A 27,081-nucleotide genomic window follows, 5' to 3' on the forward strand; every position below is an offset into this window, starting at 1 on the left:
ATATTCTTCTGATATGTGTGTATATATACGTAGGCCTGGGTCGGTACGGTATACCATACCCAAAATTGAATACCGTATACCGTACCAATAAAATCGGTATTCTAAGAAATAATACCGTTACCGTACCGACATTTCGGTATACCAAAATGTCGATACGGTATCGGTAAAATATCGTTATGCCGAAGTTATATATATATATATATATATATATATATATATATATATATTACATATAATATATAAAAAATAATTCTCTTATGATGAAGGGCGGTTATCACTATTCACCAATACAAAATAAATCCTTCAAGAAACTCAAAGAGACAAAAAAAGATATATACAACAAAATAAATTCCTCAAAACAATAAACACCAACCATGAATAGAAATAAAAAAAAAAATGAAAACTCAAGTTTTCGATTCGAGAGCACGTCGTATGCAGCACAAATTCACTGGATCATATACAATCAAATAACATGAAGTTTAAATAGTCGTGGAGCAATTTGCTTGAGCAATAACAGAAAATTTAAATAGTGGAACAATCAAATAACATAAAGAGATAATCTGGCTATTCCTGCGTAAAAAGATTGGAGCAATCTGAATTTGGTTTGGGGAAGAATTAAGCCGTTTAGGGTTTGGTTTAGGCTTTAGGCTTTAGGGGAATCTAAATTAATTATTTAATCTATAGTTACTCCGTATTTCAGTATATCGAAATATTTTAAATCGTTACCGTTAACGTTACCGTTACTAACAAATTCAGTACGATATGATACCGTACCGAATTTTTCGGTATGCCAAAAATTTCGATATATACGGTATTTTTTCGGTATGATTTTTCAGTATTTCGATATTTTGATATTTTTTTTCCAGCCCTATAATAACGCAATCTGTTTCCAAAGATATACGAGTACACATTCAATGGACCAAAATAAATCGAAAAAGCATGGTCCACTACCACACTGGATCAGAGGGTAGTGAGAACCCATGTGGAGATGATCTTGTTGAGATATCAATAAATATTGGATCAGCTTGATGTTTTGACAGGACTCATGGTTGGCCAACTTGCTTTAGGTTTGAGAAATTAGTGTCTTTTACAACCCCACTTAAGTATCCAGTGTCAAATGTGCCTGTTCTATACTATAATTAATTTATTTAATGTTTTAATGAGGTTCTATACTATAATTAATTAATTTATATTTTAATTTTCCAATGTTTTTAAGGTGGTTCGTGTGTACCATCGAGGAGCTCGAATCTCTGAGAAGCAAGCACATCATTGTCCAGAACACGCAGGTGCCGAGTGGTGGTTTCTTTGAAGTGCAGGGAATCAATTCCTCTCAGGTTGTAATGACCCAATTTTCCTCATTAGGAGTTCTAAAAGTTCTTAAAAATATTTAGAAATACCTTAGAAATATTCTAGATATTTTTAGAAAATTTTAGAGTATTTTTATGCAATTTTTGGAGGTCGTTTGATATTTTTACTAAACGAAGGAAGTTTTGACAAAAAAATGTCCAAGCTGAGGTTTGAATCAGCAACCTTTGACTCGATCAAAACCCAACTGACCAAGTGTGCTGGCGGTCGTTGCTGGTAAAATAGGAAGTGAGATTTAATTAAGCAATGATTTAAAACAGAAAATAAAAGGGGAAAAAGGGCGCGGCTGAGGAATCGAACTCGCGACCTTTGACTTAATCAAAACGCGGCTGACCTGGTGTTCCAATGAATGTTTCGTATTAATAGGGAAGCGAAATATTCTTAAGCAATAACAGAATACCCTAGTTATAAGAAAGGAACTTAGGTTTTCCCTTTTGGCCCGAGAACCTTAATTCCTCTCTTCTCCCTCACGCGTGCGCGACGTCGACGATTTCTCTCACGGCGGAAACGAAGAAGCAGGCTTAGGGCTTCACTCCGGCGGCCGGCGAGCTCCCTCCTCCGCGAGTTCTTCACATATCCGAGCTCCTCTCGGCAAGGTGAGCGCACGAGCACAAGAAGGGGCTGAGATCTTCATCCCTCCAAACCCTAGCAGCCCTTCCTTCGGTTGTAAGTCCAAGAACGATGTAAGTACTACTCACCTGTGGTAGGAGTTGCTCCGAATTTAGGGTTTCCGTTTCCCTTTGTTTCGGATTTTGCTGTGCCGAGTAGTATTGTATGCTAGAGCTTTTCCTTTCTTTGCTTTGTTTATCTGGCCGAATTTCTAAGGTTGAGTTGCTGTGCCGAACTGCCATGCTAGGGTTTTTCTTACCATCCACAGCATGCTCCTTTGTTTCGGATTTCACTGTGCAGAGTGGTTGCTAGGGATTTAGCCGTGTAGTTAATGAGCATGAACAACTCCTTAGTCAAGTATGCAGTGTTAGTTTCCTTGTTATTTGATTAGCATGAGAATTTTGAATTTTGTGATTTATATGCTTCAATTGTGATAATCTGAACAGCCTCAAATTCTAGCACGTAGTTATGCTTTAAGCATGCCTTTAGCACTTGAATGGTGTATTCTTGTATGTCTACCTGCTGTCCATAAATTCCAGCAAGCTTGTCCTTCATTTGGGCCGTGCAGATGGGCGTAAACAGCCCTCGATCATTAGCATTTCAAGTGTAGGCAGTCCTGGATGATTGGTAGGCATGATCAGCAGGTTATCTAAGTGAAAATTTTAGTTTTTGGTGCTGTATAGTGGCACGAACAGCCCTTAACCTAGATACAAAGTGTTAATTTCTTTGCTATTTAATAAATATGATCAGCCCTATTTAATAGCATTTCAAATTCAGCCCTTCATTATTTTGTAAGCATGATATTCTATTGGGTATGTGCAGCATTGATCCCTTTATTACTAGGTTTCATTTGCTATTAGTTATACCTGGGCAGACTTTCTAGTTTCCCATTTGCTATTGGAATAACATGAGCAGTATTGAATTATAATTCAGTTGCTAGTTTCTTGTTTTGATACATATGCATATATGTGTTAGTTAGCTTCTAATAGCTCTTTAATCTAAAGCATATAGTTAGTTATTTTTGCTATTTTAATAAGATGAATATCCATGTATTTTAGTGGAATGATTATGTGCCCTATTAAACCTTTTGAGGATTATGGATAACTACAAGTAAGAAAAAGACCAAGGTCTAGTTAGAAAAGATAACAAGTAAATTAAAAGTAAGAGGCTAGTACCCGATTTCCGAGGTTGTCGTTAAACAAATCCAGGTGACCAATTCCGAGGTCTTGGCCCTGGTAAGACCGAGGTCTTTATCCTCATAGGACTGGAGGCTCGCTACCCCAGTCACTATTAGAGAGCGCGCATAAGATGATACTAAGTCTGGGCCCAAGAAAGAGAAGAAGAAAGTTAAGAATTAATTTCAAGTATAAAGCTATAAGTAAATGAAACAAGTATCACATATGTTTAGAACTAGCCAAGATTATCTCTTTTAATTCTAAGCATATCGTATTGGTTTTCATTTGCTTTCCTTATGAGTTTATTGAGCATGATTAGCTTTATTTCTAGCATGCAGATTTATTCTTATATCATGAGTATGCAGATTTATTCTTATATCATGAGTATGCAGTTTATTTTAGTGCTTTGCTATTAGATGAGTATGTTTAGCCTTTTCTTTTTAGCATTTCAGTCTCAGCATCTTTTGCATCTTATGCACTTATGAGCTTTTGTGAGATAGATTAGTACTTACTAAGCGTTTCACTTATAGATTTATTTTTCCTCCTACTGCAGATAAAGGAAAAGCTAAAGTATAAAGAAGAAAGTGACAAGGAGGATGCATGATGAATGGTGTGTGATGTTGAACTATGGAAGCCTCGGGACCTGGCTAAGAAGTTGTTTAGAGTCCTTTACTATTATTACAGAAGTTGAGATTGTTAAAGAGTCATTTCCTTTTCTTATGTTGCTAGTTGAGAGTATTCCACATTGTTAGTTTGGCTGTTTTCTTTTCTTGGAGCTTTATTCGTTGATATTGCTAGAATAGTTTTATTTTTTAGTTGTTGTGTCTTATTACTGCGTGGTTGTGAGATACATATATACCAGCCGCATGTGGCTGATTGTATTATTTTGCATGTGATATGGGTTAGGTTTTAAGGGTCTTCAGATGAGGAAAGAAAAGGAAGAAAGAGTCAAAGGAGGTAGGCCAATAACGGCCGAAACATACTTTCAGAACAAAGGTAGGCCAATATCGGTCGATACATGCCTGCCGTATGAAGGTAAGTCAATATTGGTCGGGACATACCTTCAGAACAAAGGTAAACCAATAACGACCGATACATACTCCAGAGCAAAGGTAAACCAATAACGGCCGATACATGCCTGCCGAACGAAGGTAGGCCAATATCGGTCGATACATGCTTGCCGTATGAAGGTAAGTCAATATTGGTCGGGACATACCTTCAGAACAAAGGTAAACCAATATCGGTCGATACATGCTTGCCGTATGAAGGTAAGCCAATAACGACCGATACATACTCCAGAGCAAAGATAGACCAATATCGGTCGATACATGCCTGCCGAACGAAGGTAGGCCAATATCAGTCGATACATGCCTGCCGTATGAAGGTAAGCCAATAACGACCGATACATACTCCAGAGCAAAGATAGACCAATATCGGCCGATACATGCCTGCCGAACGAAGGTAGGCCAATATCGGTCGATACATGCCTGCCGTATGAAGGTAAGCCAATAACGACCGATACATACTCCAGAGCAAAGATAGACCAATATCGGTCAAGAGGGTTCTTTCGAGCAAAGAACCCACACAGCTCCTTCAAGGAATACCTTAGAAACATGTTGAATATTATTTTTTGACACAACAAAGATACAAACAGAAGTCACATGAAGAAGAATCATACATGAATATATCAAATAGAATAATTCATGATAGAGAATATATATTCTGGCGGGAAATATGCTTTCAGCTTGTCTTGCAGGTGCTAAACGACAAAGAAAGTACATCTGGGGTACAAAAAAGATTCCTTAAAAATTATCTTCCGCAAGGGCGCAACTGACGTCATCTCATAACGAACTCTAACAAACCGGGGTCCACTTCATGGCTACGGAGGTTACATGAAGTGGTATAAAAGGGGGAATCCTCTCCGTTGGCTAGGTAAGTTCACATCATTGTGTACTTTCACAACCCTAATTTTCTGGCTACTGTTCATCTTATTTATTCTTCCTTCCTTGACATCAAGAGAGATCACTGATTTAAGCGTCGGAGGACCTAGCCAGGGATTCCCACCCCGGTTTTAGGTCACTGACGATAGTGTTGGTTGGTCTCTTGTGCGCAGGGAGCCTCGGGAGCTTGGGAGTTCGACTTTCGCCTATCTGAACGGAGATTTCTTCCTACTTATCAGATTTCCTTCGGTGACTCTGGTTTTCTTCCGATCCGCTTTGGGTTTCTTGGGTCGAGGTTCTACTGGCATTATTCTTCATCAATCTGTTTCCTTCCGGATCCCTGATTCCGGTATCTTTGGCGCTCAAATCTGTCAGGAAATTCACCTGAATCTGAGACTACGTGATGGAAGAAGCTGGGAAGTCGAACCTACTTACTATTAGTCGCGAGGATTTGGATCTCCTCATTAATTCTCATGTTCAGAAAGCCCTACAACAACAACAACAACAACTGCAAGCTCATACTGGGGCCAGTCTGCCGACGGCTCATCATCCGGCGATATCAACTACTGAACCTCAGAAAGGAAAGGAGATAGAAGAAGAATTCTCCAACCAGGCGTCCACGAGCCTTTCTTCGCACTCCCTTAGATCCAGGGGGTAAGAAGCTTGTGTTCCAAGAGTCCTCTGGCGAGGTACCGGACAGAGAGAAGCGTAAAGTCAAAATGATAACTAGTGATAGTTCACCAGAAAAGGTCATCTCCCCATTCTCACAAAGTGTATTAGATGACCCACTTCCTAAGCGATATCAGAATCTTCAAATTGGAGAATATACCGGAACCACAGATCCGGAAGATCACTTGTTGAAATTTGAGAATGTAGCCTTGTTGCAACAATTCTTTGATGGGGTGAAGTGTCGGATGTTCCTCACTATTCTTGGAGGAGCAGCACAACGCTGGTTCAAAAGATTACCTGAAAAGTCTATTCGAAAATTTAAAGATTTCAAGAAAGTCTTTCTACATCATTTCTCCAGCAACAAAAGGTATCATAAGACCCCGTGGAGCCTATTCTCAATTAAGCAAACATCTAAAGAATCCATCCGGGCATATATTAAAAGGTTCAATCAGGTAGCTATAGATGTACCTAATGCTACTACTGAAATATTAGTAAGTGCTTTCTCTCAGGGTCTAAATGATAATGATTTCTTTAAAGATTTGGTAAGAAATCCTCCTGTTAATTTTGATTCCTTGATCGAGTGGGCTACTGAGTTCATTAACGTAGAAGAAGCCCAAGCTGCTCGTAGGAAAGAAGGTGTTCCCTCTTCTCCTACTCACGCTAAAGAGAAAGCTCCGACCCCAGTACCCCCACCAAGAGGGCCTAGAATAACTCATTCGCCTCATCGACAACCAGATTATCGTCCACAAGCTGTACAGCATGTAGAGATGCAACCGGAGGCACCAAGGAGATGGTGCACTTATCATAAAACTAGCAGTCATCACACTGATGACTGTTTTGTTTTGAAAAATATACGAGTCAATAAAGAGAGATATCAGAGACAAAACTATTACCAGCAACCGTACCCTAGGCAGCAGAGTCCGCTCAAGCCGGAATATCGCCCGGATGGAACTCGTCAAGAAGCAATACCGGTCCTGGTGGGTACTAGCCAAGTATCCGAGAAAGCACCTTCTGAAACCACAATAGCCCGTCAGGAAGAAAATAGAAACAATGCTGCTAGGGGCAATATCAACATGATTACGGGCGGACCCACTGATGGGGATTCTAACAGAGCCAGAAAAGCACATGCCCAAAGATTGGAGATTCATGCAGTAGGGTGCAGCATGGAAAGGGCGGCCGATCCTGAAATAAGCTTCGGGCCCAAAGATCTGGAGGGGGTAGAGATACCTCATGATGACGCATTAATCATCAAAGCTGTGATAGCTAACTACGCCATCGCTCGTACCTTCATAGACACTGGCAGCTCTGTCAACATTATATTCAAAAATGCTTTTGATCAGCTGCAAATTGATCCAATGGAACTTCAACCGATTGCAACTCCTCTGTATGGATTCACAGGCAATGAAGTGCAACCTCTGGGGCAAATAAAGTTGGTCATTTCTCTGGGGGAGGAACCCCTGATGAGAACCAGGAGATCTTATTTTATGGTGGTAGATGCTCCATCTTCTTATAATGTGATATTGGGTCGGCCTGCCCTGAATGAGTTCAGGGCGGTCGTTTCTACTTTCTGTCAGAAGATTAAGTTTCCTGTGGAGGATCAGGTCGGAGAAGTACGGGGCGATCAAAAGACAGCCCGGAAATGTTATGTAGAAATCATTCGGACTGAGGCTAACACCGCCCGGAAGATTCAAAGAATGGAAGTTAATGTCATTCGGGAAAAGCAACCCGTCCTGGTTTATGAAGAAAAGGAAGAAGTTCAGATTCAGACCGAGCGGCCAGAAGCTACCACTTATGTTGCAGCCGACCTTGATCCTGATCTTAAAGCTGAGTTGGTGCAATGTTTGAAGAAGAATAATGATGTGTTCGCCTGGACTCCCAAAGAAGTTTCAGGCATTTCTCCTGCTGTCATGGAACATTCCTTGCATGTCTTCCCGGATGCCCGCCCAGTCATGCAAAGAAAGAGGAGTTTTAGTGCGGAACAGAATCAGATTATCAAGGAAGAAATAGCCAAGCTTATGGAGGCCGGATACATCAGGGAAGTTCAATTCCCAAGCTGGCTGGCCAATGTGGTATTAGTCTCTAAACCCGGGAATAAATGGCGAGTGTGCATTGACTTTCGGGATCTCAACAAAGCTTGCCCAAAGGACTATTATCCACTACCCAGAATCGATCAGCTGGTTGACTCCACTGCCGGATGCGAATATATCTCTATGTTGGATGCGTATCAAGGTTATCATCAAGTCCCCTTGGCTAAAGAAGATCAAGAAAAGGTTAGTTTTATAACACCCGAAGGCACTTATTGTTATAATGTTATGCCCTTTGGACTAAAAAATACAGGAGCAACCTATCAGAGGCTTATGAATAAGGTCTTTCAGAAGCAGATTGGGATGTGGAAGAAACTTGCAAGACATTAAGACAGTATGGGCTCAAATTAAATCCAAACAAATGCTTGTTCGGCGCGAAAGGAGGAAAATTCTTGGGATATATGGTGTCCGAGAGGGGGATAGAAGCCAACCCGAGCAAAGTCAAGGCATTACAGAACATGGAGCCACCTCGCAACATGAGGGAAGCTCAAAGATTGACAGGCCGAATCATAGCCTTGTCTAGATTTATTTCTAGATCAGCCGATCGTAGTTTCCATTTCTTTAAAATACTCAGAAAGGCTAATAAGTTTCAATGGAATGAAGAATGTGATAAGGCTTTCCAAGAATTGAAAGATTATTTGGCTACCCTCCCTGTATTGGCTAAACCTATAGCAGGAGAAACTCTGTGGGTGTATTTGTCGGCTAATGAAAACGCCGTGGGTTCTGTATTAGTCAGGCAGGAAGGAAAAGAGCAACAACCTGTGTATTTTTCTAGTCATTTATTAAAGGGAGCTGAGTGTAGATACACTACACTAGAAAAATTAGCTTATGCTCTAATATTGACTGCTCGGAGGTTGCGCCCATATTTCTTAGCACATGAGATTATTGTCTTAACCAATAGCACTCTTGGACGGGTATTACTCAACCCCGAGGCGTCAGGACGCTTAATTAAATGGACAACCGAGCTTGGGGAATATGACATTCAATATCAACCCCGCTCAGCCATCAAGGCGCAAGCTCTAGCAGATTTCATCATAGAGGTTCAGGGCCCAGAAGAAGAAGATACCTGGAAGGTTTATGTGGATGGCTCTGCAACTAGACAAGGCAGTGGAATTGGTATTCTCCTTATATCCCCGAAAGAAGATAGACTCCAACTTTCCATCAGGTTGAATTATAGAGCTACCAACAATGAGGCAGAATATGAAGCTTTAATAGCTGGCTTACAAGCTGCTCGACATGTAGGGGCAGCTCGAGTCCTTATATATTCTGATTCTCAGCTAGCAGCTCAACAATTATCAGGTAATTTTGAAATTAATAATGACAGGCTTAAGTTATATGCTGAAGCATTCGATAAGTTGAAGTCTCAATTCCAATACGTAAACATACAAAAAATTCCTCGATCTGAGAATCAGGTGGCAGATGAATTAGCTGAACTAGCCTCTGCTGTAGTGCCATGGAGTCTTGATTGACCAGTGGAACAGACTCTGTTAATTTCCTGTATTGAGAGACAAACCGATATAGAAATTCAAGGTGATTGGCGAACTCAAATCATATTATATTTACAGCAAGGTCTTCTTCCGAAAGATACAGAACAAGCCAGGGTATTCAAGAAACAAGCTGCTCAATATACTATGGTGGGGGAGCAATTATATAAAAGGGCTTTTTCCAGACCCTTGCTCAAGTGTGTGGGCACAGAAGATACACAATTTGTTTTACAGGAGGTGCATCAAGGTTCTTGTGGTAGTCATATAGGAGGAAGATCTTTGGCTCGTAAAATCTTCTTAGCGGGATATTTCTGGCCTACTCTACATGAAGATGCCGCTAAACTGGTAAGAACTTGTATTTCTTGTCAAAAGCATCAGAATATATTACATCACCCTACCTAGTTATTGAGAACCTCTATAGTCTCGTGTCCCTTTGATCAGTGGGGTATGGACATAGTGGGTCCATTTCCTATGGCTGCTGCACAGAGGAGGTTCTTGTTGGTGGCTGTGGATTATTTCTCTAAATGGGTGGAGGCAGAACCACTTGCTAGAATTATAGAAGACGCGGTCATTAAATTCTTATGGAAAAATATAATCTGCATGTTCGGCATTCCTCATAAGTTGGTCTCTGATAATGGAAGGCAGTTTCAAGGCGATAGAATCCTAGACTGGTGTCAAAGTTATGGGATTACCCAGGCCTTCACCTCTGTAGCTTACCCGCAGAGCAATGGTCAAGCAGAAGTAACTAATAGGGAGATTATTAGAGGACTGAAAACTAAGCTAGTGTTGGTTGCTACTCGGAAAACCTAGAGGTTCCACTGTACAAAAATTTTGTACAAAGGTCTGAACATTTTCCTAGCTACCATGTGTTCTTTTAAATTAAATTTTGGATCGCCTGCGGAACTTAACACGTTTGATCCAAAACTTAATCTATTTATTCTTTTAGGTTTTGACTTGGATCTCCTGCGGAACTTAACACGTTCGACCCAAATCACCTTAAGTTATTAATTCCATTAAATATTAATTTCCATAATCGGTTCCCAGTATTGACGTGGAGAGGCACATGGCCTTCTTGGATATGGGAGCAACCACCACCGACTAGACAAAACCTTTTATAGAAATCTAATATTTAATTTCTTAAAATAACTTTAGGTTAACCGAAGAGAACAATCAAATCACAAGGAAAAGAAAAAATAAAAGAACACAACATCGAAAAACATATTCGAAATTCTAGAACGTAAGCCTCTTGTATTTGGTATTATTTCCATAAATAACTAGTATGATGCGGAAAGAAAAATTACTAGTTATACCTTTTAGAAAGACCTCTTGATCTTCTACCATATTCCTCTTCTAACCTCGGACGTTGTGTGGGCAATGATCTTCCGAGATGAGAAATCACCAACCACATTCTTCTCCTCCTAGCTAGGTTCGGCCAACAATAAGGAAGCTTCACCAAGGAAGAAGATCAAAACACCAACCAAGCTCCAAGAGATGCTAGCTTTCTCTCCTTCTTCTTCTTCTTCTCCAAGTAGTATCCGGCCACCACAAGAACTCTAAGAGGGATGAAGTATTCGGCCACCACAAGAGGAAGAGAGGAAGAAGATGATGGCATACCACAACACCAAGGAAAAGAGGGAGAGAAAATAATAGAGGTTGTTTTTCATGAAGGCACCCTCACCCCTTCTTTTATATTCCTTGGCCTAGGCAAATTAAGAAATTTAATTACAATAAAATTTCCTTAATTCCCTTGACATGATTTAATTGAGAAAAATAAAATAAAATTTCCCCAATTAATCTCTAATGGTCGGCCACATCAAAAGAGTAAAATTAGACAAGTTTTAATCAACAATTAAAACTTCCTAATTTGTTTCAGGAAATTTTAAAATTAAAATTTATCTTTTTAAAATCTCTTCATGGTTGATAAAAGGAAATTTCTATAATTTTAATTCTATCAACATGTGGATAATTTTAAAGAGAAAATAAAATATCTCACCAATCTACAAATAAGGAAAGAGATCTAATCTCTTTCTTTAATCTTTTGTAGATCTTTTACAGAGATATTTTAATTTTAATTCTCTTTAATAAATTATTTCTTCCACATAATAAAATTAAATTAAAATTCCTTTTTAATTTAATTTGGCGGCCCCACTAGCTTGGGTTCAAGCTAGGGCCACCCACTTATACCTAGGCCAGCCCTAGCTTGGTTCCCAAGCTAGCTTGGGACCCTATTGGTGGGTATAGAAGGTGGGTATAGTACTCTATAAATAAGAGGCTACGATAGGGACCGAGAGGAGGAATTGGTTTTGGTCTCCGATAAAATTAAGCATCCGTGTTCGCAACACACAACTTAATTTATCAATAATAATCATTCCACTAGAGAACTATTATTGAACTACCGCACAATCCCAAATTACATTTTGGGCTCCTTCTTATTATGAGTGTGTTAGTCTCCTGTTTAAGATATCGAATGTCCACTAATTAAGTGAGTCTGACAACTCATTTAATTAATATCTAAATCCAAGAAGTACCACTCAACCTTATCATCATGCTCAGTCCACCGCGAGGTTTAACATGACAATCCTTATGAGCTCCTCTTGAGGACATTATCAACCTAGTATCTCTAGGACACAGTTTCCTTCTATAATCAACAACACACACTATAAGTGACATCATTTCCCAACTTATCGGGTTTATTGATTCATCGAACTAAATCTCACCCATTGATAAATTAAAGAAATAAATATCAAATATATGTGCTTGTTATTATATTAGGATTAAGAGCACACACTTGGTCTTTGTTCCTTCATAAGGTCAGTATAAAAGAAACGACCTCAAATGGTCCTACTCAATACACTCTGAGTGTACTAGTGTAATTATATAGTCAAGATAAACTAATACCTAATTACACTACGACCTTCTAATGGTTTGTTCCTTTCCATTTTTGTCGTGAGCTACTGTTTATAATTTATAAGGTACTGATAACATTATCTTCTGCATGTGACACCACATACTATGTTATCTACAATATAAATTAATTGAACAACTACAACTAAATGTAGACAATTTGACCAAATGTGATTCTTTATTCATAATGAATGTTTACAAAGCTTAGGCTTTCAGTATACACTCCAACAGCTAGATCGTGTCGGAGGTAGCTGGGTAGATGAATTACCCAGTGTTCTCTGGGCATATCGTATTACACCTCGTGAAGCTACAGGAATCACTCCTTTCCAGTTAGTTTATGGAGGAGAAGCAGTAATCCCCATTGAGGTAGGAGTAGAGTCTTACAGAAGACAATTGTATGATGAGGATAATAGAGATCGACGACTTATGGAGCTGGACCTGATCGAGGAAATAAGAGATAAAGTTGCTACTCGTCTTATATCTTATCGACAGCGGATGAGACAGAATTATAACAAAATAGTTATCCCCAGATTCTTCCAAGTAGGGGATTTGGTTTGGAAACGAGTTAAGCCTGTGGGAGATGTCAGTAAGTTGGCACCACAATGGGGAGGGCCTTATAAAGTAATAGAAAAGCTCGCGTCAGGCTCATACTATCTCCAAGATGCCGAAGGAAGAATGTTGGAACGCCCTTGGAGCGCTAATCATTTGTAACCCTATCGAGCCTGATTTGATCCTGCTACTTTAAATATGTTCACAGTGACGAATTGAGATACTTGCAGTTTATGTACTTTGTTTCTTTTGGTGAAAGCCAAGCAAGATAAATATTGACACAGGAAATAAATGTGGTTCATACAAATTGATAAGCATCAGGAGAAACCTCCTTTCTATTTTTCAAGCAGTAAAATAAGGGGAAATCTTAAAGGTCTATTCAGCTCCCCTCAAGGAATTACAAGCCAACATGAGGTTATCCCAAATATTATACTTTCCTATAAACCAAAGTCGATCGGAAAATTCTATGAAGTAACCCGAATGGGCCTTCATAGGAAGAATCGGAGACTCTAAACTATTCCAGAGAAAAAGTCGATCAGAAAAATTCTATGAAGTAACCCGAACGGGCCTTCATAGGAAGAACCGGAGACTCTAAACTATTCCAGAGAAAAAGTCGATCGGGAAATTCTATGAAGTAATTCGGTCGGGTCTTCATAGGAGAAACCGGAGACTCTAAACTATTTCAGAGCAAAGTCGATCGGGAACACTCTATGAAGCAATCCGGACGGAACTTCATAGAAGAAACCGGAGACTATAAACCAGTATAAACCAAAGTCGATCGGGAACACTCTATGAAGTAATCCGGACGGAACTTCATAGAAGAAACCGGAGACTATAAACCAGTATAAACCAAAGTCGATCGGGAAATTCTATGAAGTAATTCGGTCGGGTCTTCATAGGAGAAACCGGAGACTCTAAACTATTTCAGAGCAAAGTCGATCGGGAACACTCTATGAAGTAATCCGGATGGAACTTCATAGAAGAAACCGGAGACTATAAACCAGTATAAACCAAAGTCGATCGGGAACACTCTATGAAGTAATCCGGACGGAACTTCATAGAAGAAACCGGAGACTATAAACCAAAGTCGATCGGGAAATTCTATGAAGTAATTCGGTCGGGTCTTCATAGGAGAAACCGGAGACTCTAAACTATTTCAGAGCAAAGTCGATCGGGAACACTCTATGAAGTAACCCGGACGGAACTTCATAGAAGAAACCGGAGACTATAAACCAGTATAAACCAAAGTCGATCGGGAACACTCTATGAAGTAATCCGGACGGAACTCCATAGAAGTAACCGGAGACTATAAACCAGTATAAACCAAAGTCGATCGGGAAATTCTATGAGGTAACCCAGACGGGCCTCCATAGGAAGAACCGGAGACTCTAAACTATTCATAGAAAAAGTCAATCGGGAAATTCTATGAAGTGATTCGGTCGGGTCTTCATAGGAGGAACCGGAGACTATAAACCAAAGCCGATCGGGAAATTCTATGAAATACATCAGGCAAGATTTCACAGAAGAAATCAGAGATTTCAAACTAACGCAAGGCATAATTAATCAGGGAATCTCCGGGTTTCGAAGCCTAATTAAGCAGGAATTGAGAAGGGATTCTATACGGGAGACCAGATATATGAAAGTCTTTATTCAAAATCCGGCTGGGATATTATACTCAGCCTGAAGATCAATAATTTTATACAATTCCGTATCCAGTCTCAACTAAGATCATTCATCCTCGGGGAGATACAAAGCATACCGGATGTTACTTAAGGAAGAATCCATCAAGACACGACTTAACTCTGAAAGATGAACAAGGGATTTTTCTAATAAAGTTTATATTTAGCAATCAAAAGCATGTCAGGAAGGGGTATTCTTAAACTAGCATAAAGGAGAAGCAAGTAAGTGTTAAAGTTTTCTTACACCTTGCAAGTACTTAATTACTCAGTATCAACTGCACTTTTTCCCACTGTCAGTTCTTACTTTACAAGTTTTTATGAATAATTTCCTTAAACATTCGGGAAAGGGCCTTTCAAATCTGAGGGTAGTTCTTCATTGAGCCTGCGGCGATTTATGAAGGAAAGGGGAGGTTCCCTGAGTAGATATCCACCCTCTTTTAGCTGTCGAATAACCCCCGATACGGAATGATTTAGCGCCCCCACTATCCTGCGAACAAATTCCCGAGCAAATGCTGGGGACTGCAAGTAAGCTTGCCGCCAGTCTTCCCATCGACTCTTTTCCTGCTCCTTATAATTCTGGAAATCAGCTTGCAGCTTTGTGTTTTGTTCTTTTAAAACATCCTTCTCCGATCTTAGCTGTTCCAATTCCTTCTGGAGCAGTGATAATTCGTTATCTTGAGCTTTCCTCAGCTCTTGTTCCTGTAGAATAGTGAAATCATGAGAAGCCAGGTCCTGAGCTTGGTCAGAAAGACAGGCATTATGAAGCTTCTCTACTTTCTCTAAGATAAGACTTTTCTGAGAAGCATCTAAGAGAGCTTTCTCTTTTAGAGCGATCTCCAATCGAAGACCGGAATGCAGTCGATCCACCTGTAATTCTAAGGTTTTTCTAGACAGCTCTTTGTCTTTTAATAGTTGCTGGCATTCTTCCAACTCTTGTTTTAGGATCCCCAACTGTTGATCCTGTAAGGCCACCTTCTCTTGTAATTGAGGCAGGTCACTGGTAGAAGAAGGAGGCGCGGCCCTCAATGTTTCCAATTGAGTTTTTAACTTCTGGTTCTCCTGATCTTTAGCTACGAGTAGCTGGCCAATTTGTAAACTTGAGGCAAGTAACTAAACAAAAAGGTAAGGTAATTAGGAATCGGTAGACAAAATTGATAGCATGTAACCAGAAATGCTTACTGCTACTGCCTGGCGACTGTGACGATCAGCTCGATGAGGAAGACTGAGGCCCCTTAGCTGCTCTTGACCTTGTGACCAAGATTCAGCTAATAAGCCCTGTAATTGTAACGAGCCATAGCTAGACAGTTCAGAGGGTCGTCCCAATTGAGAAGGAAGACCCAAAGCTTGTTTGAACAAAGGTCGGGGAGTGGGGGACACAGGAGGTAGAGAAGAAGAAGAAGACGCAATAGGAGGAAAAGCAGAAACAAGAGGAACAGAAAAAGAAGTAGATGGAATCGATGGTAAGACAGGGGAGGGGGATTCAACAGCTGAAGGACTAACATTTGGAGAAGATCTCCGACAAGGCGTCCATTTAGCTCGAGACTTAGAGGCCAAGGGGGGCAAGGCCAATGCCAAAGAAGCAGAAAACGCAGGAGGAATATCATCCTTCTCAGAAGCAGAAAGCGGGGAAGCTGAAACAATAGAAGAAGAAGGGATAAGCAGGCCAGGTCTCATCATCCTAAGAGCAGGATTAGAGATAAGATGAGTGGGAGCTGTCGGGGCCTTACCTCTCTCAAGAGAGATGGGTGCTGGGATAAGAGGAGTTTCCACAAAAGTACCAAAGAAGTCGCTAAAAGGAGAAGTCTTAGTAAGATTTGGCTTCTGAACTAAGGTAACAAAAGGTTCTTCTTCTTCCTCTTCGGCAAGTGAGGCAGCCTCTGCCCGTCGTTCTTCCTCTGAAAGCAATCCCAGAGTAGAGGGATTAGGATCGGATCGGCGGGAATGTAACCATTCTTCCCCAAGGCTATTGATAAAAGACTTAGTCATAGCAGAATTTTTATACATGAAGGCTGGAAGAAGAGCATCAGCTGCAATATAGATATCAAACACCATTATAAAAAAGGATACGCTAATTAGTATAGGCAAGACAAAATAATTATACCTACCAAAGGAACTGTCCAAGGGAGTGTCAATGTGGCCTATCCCAAAAGGAAACATCAAACCCTCTTCGATCAGATGCGGCAAACTGAACTTTGCCCCTCGCAGTTTAGGTAGAGCAGACGCGACAGAGGGATCATTGAGGAGACCATGAGTGTTGGGAAGCAGGGGTAGGTCATGTATCCATTGAATAGGAAATGGAGGAGGAGAAGGAAGACGCATATAAAATTTTTTTTTATACCATTCACCTTGAGGGGGAATGCAATTGAATAGAATGACCTTGGGACGAGACTGAAACTTAAAAACACCAACATCTACCCGACGAGGGATGAAGAAGTGATGGAAAAGACGAGGAGACAGCGGGAAATCTAACAGTTTGGATACTCCAACGAAACCTATTAGAATGGAAAAGGATTGAGGAACGAACTGGTTGAGCGGGATAGCAAAATAACGGCTAACCTCACAAAAGAAAGGGTGAAGGGGGAATCTGAAACCTTGCAAGACTTGGTCCCTGAAGATGGAGATGCATCCTAAGGGAGGAAGGTGAGGACCCTCATGAGGAGCAGGATGGATAATGTAAGAGGGAAAACCATAAGTGGCCTGTAAGTCCACTTCTTCTGTATCTATGAGGTTGGAAGAACACGAGAGGAACCACGCCGGAGGAGAAACCGCCATAAAGAGAAGAGGTTAAAAGAAAAGGAATTGAGAAGTGAAAAGATGAACAGAAGGAAGCAGAAGAAGACTCCGTAAACCCTTGTCCCTCTTCTAGTCCTGTGCTAAAACCTCTATACAGAAGAAACGAAAGGGAAAAGGAGAATAAAAGGTGCTCAGAATGTCAATCGTCATAAATAGGTAATAATATCAGAGAATAAAATCAAGGGAAAGAGATGAAGTCAAATAAACTTCCTCGGAAAAGGTGTAAAGTTTCCTTAGAAGTAATTTTTGAAGAGACTTCATAAAGACAAAGCCAAAATTAGTATTATAAACATAGGCTCAAAGCATGGGTATAGTAGAATATAAGTTGAGCATCGGATATTGATCAATAGATGAAACGAGGTTAAATCAAACCATCCTGATGAATCGACCGGGACCAAAAGTAACCCAGATCCGCTGACTAAAGACTCAGTATAAGCCATCACATAAGATGCGTAATGTTAATACCCATAAGACCTGACAAGGAGGTAAATCGGTCGATTAAGATAAATCGACCGATATCGGAAGTCCCCTTGAAATATCGGGCGGTACTTATATATCGGCCGAGTTGTTGGAGAATTAGTCGTAGAGAAAGATTGAGCATGGATAAGCCAAGTGACATTTGGTACATTTACCTGAAACCAACAAATTATCTAAAGATAAAGTAAGATTAGCAATACAGGGATACCATTCAGAACCACATAAGTTTGTCGGAGGATCATGGCAAAGTCTCGATCCCCCTTCTTTACAATAACCGAAAATTAAGTTAAAGTTAGTTTTAGGTACAAATCAGGAGGCCTTTCTTCAATAAGTTTGCGACGGTTCAGGAAATTGAGAGGAGGAATGCGCGCTAAGTACCCCCCTCCTCTTCCAATTGTCGAATTGCTCCTTTGGCCCCTGCAGTAAAAGCAGACAAGATGGATCTCACAATCGGTCGGTTGAATTCATTTGACTCAATCATGACAGTAGCTCGTTCTTTGTAACGAACATCTTCATGCTCCTTATAGACCACCAACGCCATCTGAGAGGTTTTCAATTCATTTTCCCTAGCAGCAACCTCGTCTTTGGTCAAATCAAGGGAACTGTTTAGAGATGCCACCTCGTTTTCTTTCAATTGCAAGGCCTTCAACTTCTCACTCAACTCTGCTTCATAATTATCTTTTAACTCGCCAAGTTTTGAGGTCAACTCTTGATTGAGGTCCGTAACTAATTTGAATTGGGCTTCAAGACTCTCAATTTGAGTTTCAAGTTGCTTCTTGGCGGTAGCAGAAATTTCAACAGAAGATAGTTCGATAACTTGCTGTTGAAGCTTTTTGTTCTCCGATTTCAATTTTTCGTTCTCAGTATATAAGATGTGTAATAGTCGAGAGAAACCCATGTTCTCTAGCCACCGCTGGGAGCATATCCAAAACTGTGAGGTAGTATTTCAGAAACAGAAAGCAGGAGTATTTAATCATACCTTATTCTCTTTATGAGAAAAGCGGTCAATCGCTTCAGGGATGGAAAGCCCCTCGAAAAGGGGACGAACCTCATCCCAAGAATTAGCAAAAGAGCCCCCCAGTAATATGGGGAGGACAGGGATGGTAGAAGAGCCAGCTGAGAAAGAAGAAGTAGGGATAGATGGTGGAGCAAAAACCAAGTAAGAATAAGGCGAAGAGGGTAAAGATCCGGAAGTCGGAATAGAAAAAGGAAAAGTAAAAGAAGCGTCGCCAGAAGTACTAGTTTTAGGAAAAGGAGAGGTAGGAAAATTCAAGGAAGGATAAAGTTCTGCTAATGTGGGCTCATCGGAAAGAAGATCAGTTGACACAAAATCTTCTGAAGCTAGCTCATCGGCAGAAAGAATGAGCCTCCTTTTTGGAGGAGGAGCCCTGGTTAGCTTGCGTCCCGGACGCTTGCCCGTAGAAATTTCAGTTATGGGTTTATCAGAGCTACCAGGGGATGTAAGCTCAATAAGAGGAATAGAGGCAGATGAGGAGACAACAACAGCTGCGGAAGACGGAATAGTGGAAGTAGGATCAGGGAGGATCTGCGCAGCAAGATCCCTAGAAGAACCTCCTGGAGCCTCATGAAGCCCTGACGAGCTAGGCACTTCGGTTAAAATAGTTGGCCCTTCACTTATAGGGGGAGGGGCCAGAGCAGCTAGGAATTCAGCCTCCTTAGCACGAAGTAGGTCCTCCTCCACGCGTAGTTCGTCATTGATCAAAGCATCATAGAAGTTCTCCACTGTATGAAAAGAAGAAACGGTTTAGGTAATTAAAAGCAGTAAAGAAGAGGCAAGATGTTACCTAAGGAAATGGGGGTATCAGGTTTGACGGGGCTTAAGCAAAATAAATATAGAAGTTCAACTTTCAACCATTTTGAAATAGAAAGCCGGTGACCTAGTAGCTTCTCACAATAAACGGGAAAAGAGGGAAGCAGATGAAGCTCTCTAACATCGGGCAGAGGAGGTGAGAAGGATTTCCAAGCATGATACCAAGGGATGGGTCCGGGAAACTTTAGGAAGAAAAAATGGGATTTCCAGGCCTTGAGAGACGATGGCATATCACCAAAAAGAACCATTTTAGTTCGCGACTGGAACAAGAAAACACCAGGCTCAGAGAGTTTGGGGTAGGAAAACATGAAGAAATTCTGAGGTGTAGGAGGAATGTCTCGTAAACAGAAGAGCATGTAAGTGCCACATAGATAACGAAAAGCATTAGGTGCAAATTGTTGCAGGGGAATGTCGAAATATTGACTTATTTCAATTAAGAAAGGAGGAATGGGGAACATTAAGCCCCCTATCAACTGATCCCTGAAAAAAGTCACGCAGTTATCAGGGGGATGATGAGGTCAATCCTTCGGTGTTGGGAGTATGATTTTATATTCCTTAGGAATTTCATATTGACGACGGATGGATAATCTAGCATTCTTATCAAAGATAGAAGACATATGGACATACCAAGGAGCAATTGCTTCTTCAGCCATGGACAAAGGTTGGGGCTAGGGAAACAATGGATTACTTACTGGAGCCAAGAAAGAGGATCGTCGAGAAACGGTGAGCACAAAGTCTGGTTGAAGGCAGCAACAGGAAAAGAACTCTAGAGAAGAAAAAAGGAAGGACAAGGTTTAAAAAGAAGATGAAGGGTTTAGGGTTTGAAAAACGCACAACTGTCGTCAGATCAGAACCATGGTATCTCAGTAGACGCTGAGGATCGTAACAGAAAGGCAAAAGACCTACGTGACGTGGCGGCCAGAAAGGGTACGTGTCAGGTCATCATGAAAAAGAAGGGCATTTATATCAGATGTGATGAATCGGATCACGATAGGGTTGGTAGTACCTCGAACATTCTCTCACCCAAAGGAGAACCAATCACCAGTTCAGAAACCTCGAAAGAAGACGTGATCGACTGGGCATAATAAATTAAAAAGGACTGAACTTTTTGATCAAACCCAGGCTATAGACAAAAACATTTTAAGGATAGAAATTTAGAAGAATAACAAATTTTTAAATTATCCTTATAAAACGCAACTTAATATTTATCGAAATAAATTTATATTGACGAGGGAAACTGTGGTTATGCTAGATAAGTATGATATTGACTTTAGTCAATAAGACAACATCAGTTGGTATAACATTGGTTATAATACTAAAAGTTAAGATAGCCTTAGCTATGATGAATAACACATAGGATACACGAAGGAATGATGAACACAACACCACATTTTATAAACATAGGAGGATTCGATAGAATCATTTGATTAGATACAAAAGTTTATTTTTACACTTAGAATCTGATCAAATACATAGCATTACATTTCCCTCAGGAATAGTAAACCTCGAATAGATAGCAAATATTACAAGCATAAACTCTTAGAGCACTTAGAAAATTTTAGTCCCACTGGATTCAAACTTACCATGGAGCAGAGAGGGAAATAGCCCACTTCGTCCGAGCTTGTCAAGGCTCATAAGAGGTAATATTTTGCCCGGGACGAAGAAAGCAACAAAAAACAGAAAAGCTCAAGGACGACGAGGCAGGGAAACATTGATTCATTCCATAATGGAAAAATAAATGTAAAAACCACTTCTCGTATGAGCTCACAAAGAAGCAACCAAGCCAAAGGTGACATGTGTCGCCCTTCACACAACACCCGCCATTTACCCCCTATAAGTAGAAATTTCTCCGGTTTAGGGTCCTTGAGCACCCATCTTTGGATAGAAGATTTGAACTGTGAAGCTTCCTCTCTTAAGACGATCCCTTGAACCCCTGGAGTAACCGGAGCAAAAATCCCAATAAACTCATATATAGATCTCACCTGGTCCAACAAAAGTTGCCTCCAAAAAGGAGGATCCACTACCATGGCCTTAGCAACAAAAAGTGGCAAGGAAGAAAAAGAACTGAGAGGGGTTGTGGGTGAAGAGAAGGTTGTAGCCCTATTTAAAGGAGAAAAAGGCTCACAGGATTGCTAAACTTAATTTATTAAGATAGTGGTACACAAAATCTGTGAGGTCATTTCAAAATCTGGAGCAGAGTCATGGGTAGGAAAAGACAATACCATACTTATGTCTAGTCAGTCGTCTACACCTCCTTCGACTAGACTTAAGGGGAAGGCTAGTGATATGGGTTAGGTTTTAAGGGTCTTCAGATGAGGAAACAAAAGGAAGAAAGAGTCAAAGGAGGTAGGCCAATAACGGCCGAAACATACTTTCAGAACAAAGGTAGGTCAATATCGGTCGATACATGCCTGCCGTATGAAGGTAAGTCAATATTGGTCGGGACATACCTTCAGAACAAAGGTAAACCAATATCGGTCGATACATGTTTGCCATATGAAGGTAAGCCAATAACGACCGATACATACTCCAGAGCAAAGATAGACCAATATCGGCCGATACATGCCTGTGAAACGAAGGTAGGCCAATATCGGTCGATACATGCTTGCCGTATGAAGGTAAGTCAATATTGGTCGGGACATACCTTCAGAACAAAGGTAAACCAATATCGGTCGATACATGCTTGCCGTATGAAGGTAAGCCAATAACGACCGATACATACTCCAGAGCAAAGATAGACCAATATCGGTCGATACATGCCCGCCGAACGAATGTCGGCCAATATCGGTCGATACATGCCTGCCGTATGAAGGTAAGCCAATAACGACCGATACATACTCCAGAGCAAAGATAGACCAATATCGGCCGATACATGCCTGCCGAACGAAGGTAGGCCAATATCGGTCGATACACGATACATACTCCAGAGCAAAGATAGACCAATATCGGCAGATACATGCCTGCCGAACGAAGGTAGGCCAATATCGGTCGATACATGCTTGCCGTATGAAGGTAAGACAATAACGACCGATACATACTCCAGAGCAAAGATAGACCAATATCGGTCAAGAGGGTTCTTTCGAGCAAAGAACCCACACAGCTCCTTCAAGGAATACCTTAGAAACATGTTGAATATTATTTTTTGACACAACAAAGATACAAACAGAAGTCACATGAAGAAGAATCATACATGAATATATCAAATAGAATAATTCATGATAGAGAATATATATTCTGGCGGAAAATATGCTTTCAGCTTGTCTTGCAGGTGCTAAACGACAAAGAAGGTACATCTGGGGTACAAAAAAGATTCCTTAAAAATTATCTTCTGCAAGGGCGCAACTGACGTCATCTCATAACGAACTCTAACAAACCGGGGTCCACTTCATGGCTACGGAGGTTACATGAAGTGGTATAAAAGGGGGAATCCTCTCCGTTGGCTAGGTAAGTTCACATCATTGTGTACTTTCACAACCCTAATTTTCTGGCTACTGTTCATCTTCTTTATTCTTCCTTCCTTGACATCAAGAGAGATCACTGACTTAAGCGTCGGAGGGCCTAGCCAGGGATTCCCACCCCGGTCTTAGGTCACTGATGATAGTGTTGGTTGGTCTCTTGTGCGCAGGGAGCCTCAGGAGCTTGGGAGTTCGACTTTCGCTTATCTGAACGAGGATTTCTTCCTACTTATTAGATTTCCTTCGGTGACTCTGGTTTTCTTCCGATTCGCTTTGGGTTTCTCGGGTCGAGGTTCTACCGGCATTATTCTTCATCAGTACGGTGGGTTTCCTTCTTCCGGATCTCCTTCAAGGTCAGCTTCTCAGACAGGATCAGCATGTATTGTTGATTTTATCACCGGTACAGGGGAGATTCTGCTGAAATTTTTCGGTAGAAATTCCTCTGGGGATGTGATAAATCTAAGTGTTGCTAATAATAGCATAAGTGACACTAGTAAGTAGAGTAATAGATAAGTAACGGTCGCCCTTAGAGAGTAGTAGTAAGAAGGGTGGGCGTTACACAGGTCCTGCTCTTTTCCCATGCTTAATTTTCTTACGAAAACATAGTAACATAATGGTCGTAATTTGGAGTGCAGGTGGATGTAGAGGTGACTTTTGAAGTGACAGGGCTGAAAAAAGCTGAGTCCTTCGATCGTTCATGGTCGACTAATGTCGAAGCACTCTGTGGCCAGAAGAGAGCAAATGTCAGGGGTGGAACCGGGCCATTTGGTCTCCATGTTCTAACTTTAGCCAACATGGAAGAGAGAACTTCTGACTTCTTCAGAATCTTCAAAGCTCAAACAAAATACAATTAAGGTCCTCATGTGCCATGATCCTACCAGGCAAGTTCTATGTAGCTTCTTGGATGAGCTAACTGTTATCTAATAGACCAAATATTCATCCTTTTGCTATCGTGCATAGGTCAACGCTAAGACCAAACATGTACAAACCAACGTTTGCGGGCTTTGTCGATGTGGATATACCTGAAAGTGGCAAAATATCTCTGAGGAGTTTGGTATGCTCGATTAATCTTTTGGACAATGGTTTTCCTTGTATCATAATGTATATTTCTTTCTGTTCGAACCTGGTTAAATGCCATATTGCAGATTGACCACTCTGTGGTGGAGAGCTTTGGGGCTGGGGGGACGACATGCATTACATCCAGATTTTATTCTAGCACATCCATCGGAAGAAATGCTTATCTATTTGTGTTCAACAATGGATTAGCCAATGTGAAAGTATCAAAGCTCAAAGCATGGGAGATGAAGAGGCCCTTCATGAATGGCGCATGAGGCTGCATTCATCGTAATGTCCTCTCGAAGGTTTCTTAGTTTATTTCAGACTGAGAACTTGATTCGTAATGTTGAGCATATTATCTCCTGTCACTGCCATATGTAACAGATAAATGAAAGTCAGGATATATATTCTTCTGATATGTATGTATATATACGTAGGCCTGGGTCGGTATGGTATACCGTATCCAAAATTGAATACCATATACCGTATCAAAAAAATCGATATTCTAAGAAATAATACCGTTACCGTACCGACATTTCGGTATACCGAAATGTCGGCACGGTATCGATAAAATACCGTCATGCCGAAGTTATATATATATTACATATAATATATAAAAAATAATTCTCTTGTAATGAAGGGCGGTTATCACTATTCACCAATACAAAATAAATCCTTCAAGAAACTCAAAGAGACCAAGAAAGATATATATACAACAAAATAAATTCCTAGAACAATAAACACCAACCATGAATAGAAATAAAAAAAATATATGAAAACTCAAGTTTTCGAGTCGAGAGCACGTCGTATGGCAACACGGATTCACTAGATCATATACAATCAAATAACATGAAGTTTAAACAGTCATGGAGCAATTTGCTTGAGCATTAACAGAAAATTTAAACAGTGGAACAATCAAATAACATAAAGAGATACTCTGGCTATTCCTACGTAAAAAGATTGGAGCAATCTGAATTCGGTTTGGGGAAGAATTTAGCCGTTTAGGGTTTGGTTTAGGCTTTAGGGGAATCTAAATTAATCATTTAATCTATAGTTATTCGGTATTTCGGTATACCAAAATATTTTAAATCGTTACCGTTACCATTACTGACAAATTCGGTACGGTATGATACCGTATCAAATTTTTCGGTATACCAAAAATTTCGATATATACGATATTTTTTTGGTATGATTTTTCGGTATTTCGATATTTCGATATTTTTTCCAGCCCTATAATATACACAATCTATTTTCAAAGACATACGAGTACACATTTAATGGACCAAAATAAATCGAAAAAGCAGGGTCCACTACCACAGTGGATCAGAGGGTAGTGAGAACCCATGTGGAGATGATCTTGTTGAGATATCAATAAATATTGAAACAGCCTGATGTTTTGACAGGACTCATGGTTGGCCAACTTGCTTTAGTTTTGAGAAATTAGTGTCTTTTACAACCCCACTTAAGTATCCAGTGTCAAATGTGTCTGTTCTATACTATAATTAATTTATTTAATGTTATAATGAGGTTCTATACTATAATTAATTTATTTATATTTTATTTTTCCTGTGTTTTTAAGGTGGTTCGTGTGTACCATCATAAAATTTCTATGGTAAATTGAACAATTTCTTTAATTCTTAAAATTCATTAGTCATTGATGGAGCGGAGCTCTATTGTCACTGGTGAGCTGTCTTTGATGTTGACCAAATCGTTAAACGCTAATGGAGGATTTTCGCAAAGCTAGCAAGAGAGAGAACGAGAAGAAGAGGGTTAGGATGAAGGTACCTTCAAGTCAAATTTCCAACAGATAAAGGATAAAACATGAATAGGAATAAATATGTAAGTGTGGAAGATGTGTTAGAAAATGTTTAATGTACCTTTACCCACAGAAGCGAACTCCTTTTATATATCTGACGGGGAAAGGAGACCTTATATCTCTCTGGGTATTAATTAATGAGACATCACATCCTAGTAGGGAAATGTCACGTCATCATATCGATGTCGTATCATATAGTCATGTTACCCATATTCTGTATATGTATAAGATCGTGTAGGGTCATGGTATGTCAACCATATATACTATTTCACATACGTACTCTGACAACCCACATGTTATCTTACGTGGTATGTCACTCCACGTGTTGTCCCATGTACTATGCCATCCCACGTACTATGCCAACCCACATGATATGGGGATAATTGGGTCGAAGGTATAACCCATTAAGTAAAAGAGTGTCAGATTGGCATGGCCAAGAGGATCATCAACAAAATCAAGAGGGTCACCGGTCAATGGAATCGAGAGTATTGTTGGTCGGTGGAATCGAGAGGATTGTCGGTCAATGAAACCGAGAGGATCGTTGGTTGGCGCGATCAAATCAGTGAATCTGATCCGACTGAGTGGTGCGGTTAAATCGGTGAACCTGATCTGATTGAGTGGAGTGGTCGAATTAGTGAACCTGATCCAACTGAGCAGTGTGATAAGATCGATGAACCTAATCCGATTGAGCAAAGCAATCGGATCAGTGAATATAATCCGCTGAGTGATGAGATTGGATCAGTAAATCTGATCCGACTAAGTGGGGCGATTAGACTGGTGATTCTGATCTGACTAAGCTAGACAATTGAATCGATGAATCTAATCCGACCGAGTGGTGCAATCGGATTGGTGAATATGATCTGACTAAGAGGGGTGGTCGGATTGGTGATTCTAATTCGATTGAGAAGTGCGATCGGATTGATGATTTTGATCCAACTGAGTGTGTCGATTAGATCGGTGACTATAAGATTTTGTAGGGTCATGACATGTCAACCATACTACTTCACATATGTGCTCTGATGACCCACGTTCTATCTCACGTGCTATGTCACTCCACATATTGTCTCACGTACTACGCCAACCCACGTACTAGGTCAAACCCACATGATATTGACATACTTGGGCGGAAGGTATGACCTCTTAAGTAAGGAAGTGTCAGATCGACAGGGTCAAGAGGATCATCAGTGGAACGAGA

The 27,081-nt window shown here is 40.4% G+C and overlaps 1 pseudogene; it reads left to right on the plus strand.

Annotated features, from left to right (window-relative positions):
• The first annotated feature begins 1,159 nt into the window (after positions 1 to 1,159).
• Positions 1,160 to 24,345, plus strand: LOC122023270 (annotated as a pseudogene).
• Positions 24,346 to 27,081: the final 2,736 nt, after the last annotated feature.

The sequence above is a fragment of the Zingiber officinale genome, chromosome 9B (assembly GCF_018446385.1).
Source record: "Zingiber officinale cultivar Zhangliang chromosome 9B, Zo_v1.1, whole genome shotgun sequence".
NCBI lineage: Eukaryota > Viridiplantae > Streptophyta > Magnoliopsida > Zingiberales > Zingiberaceae > Zingiber > Zingiber officinale.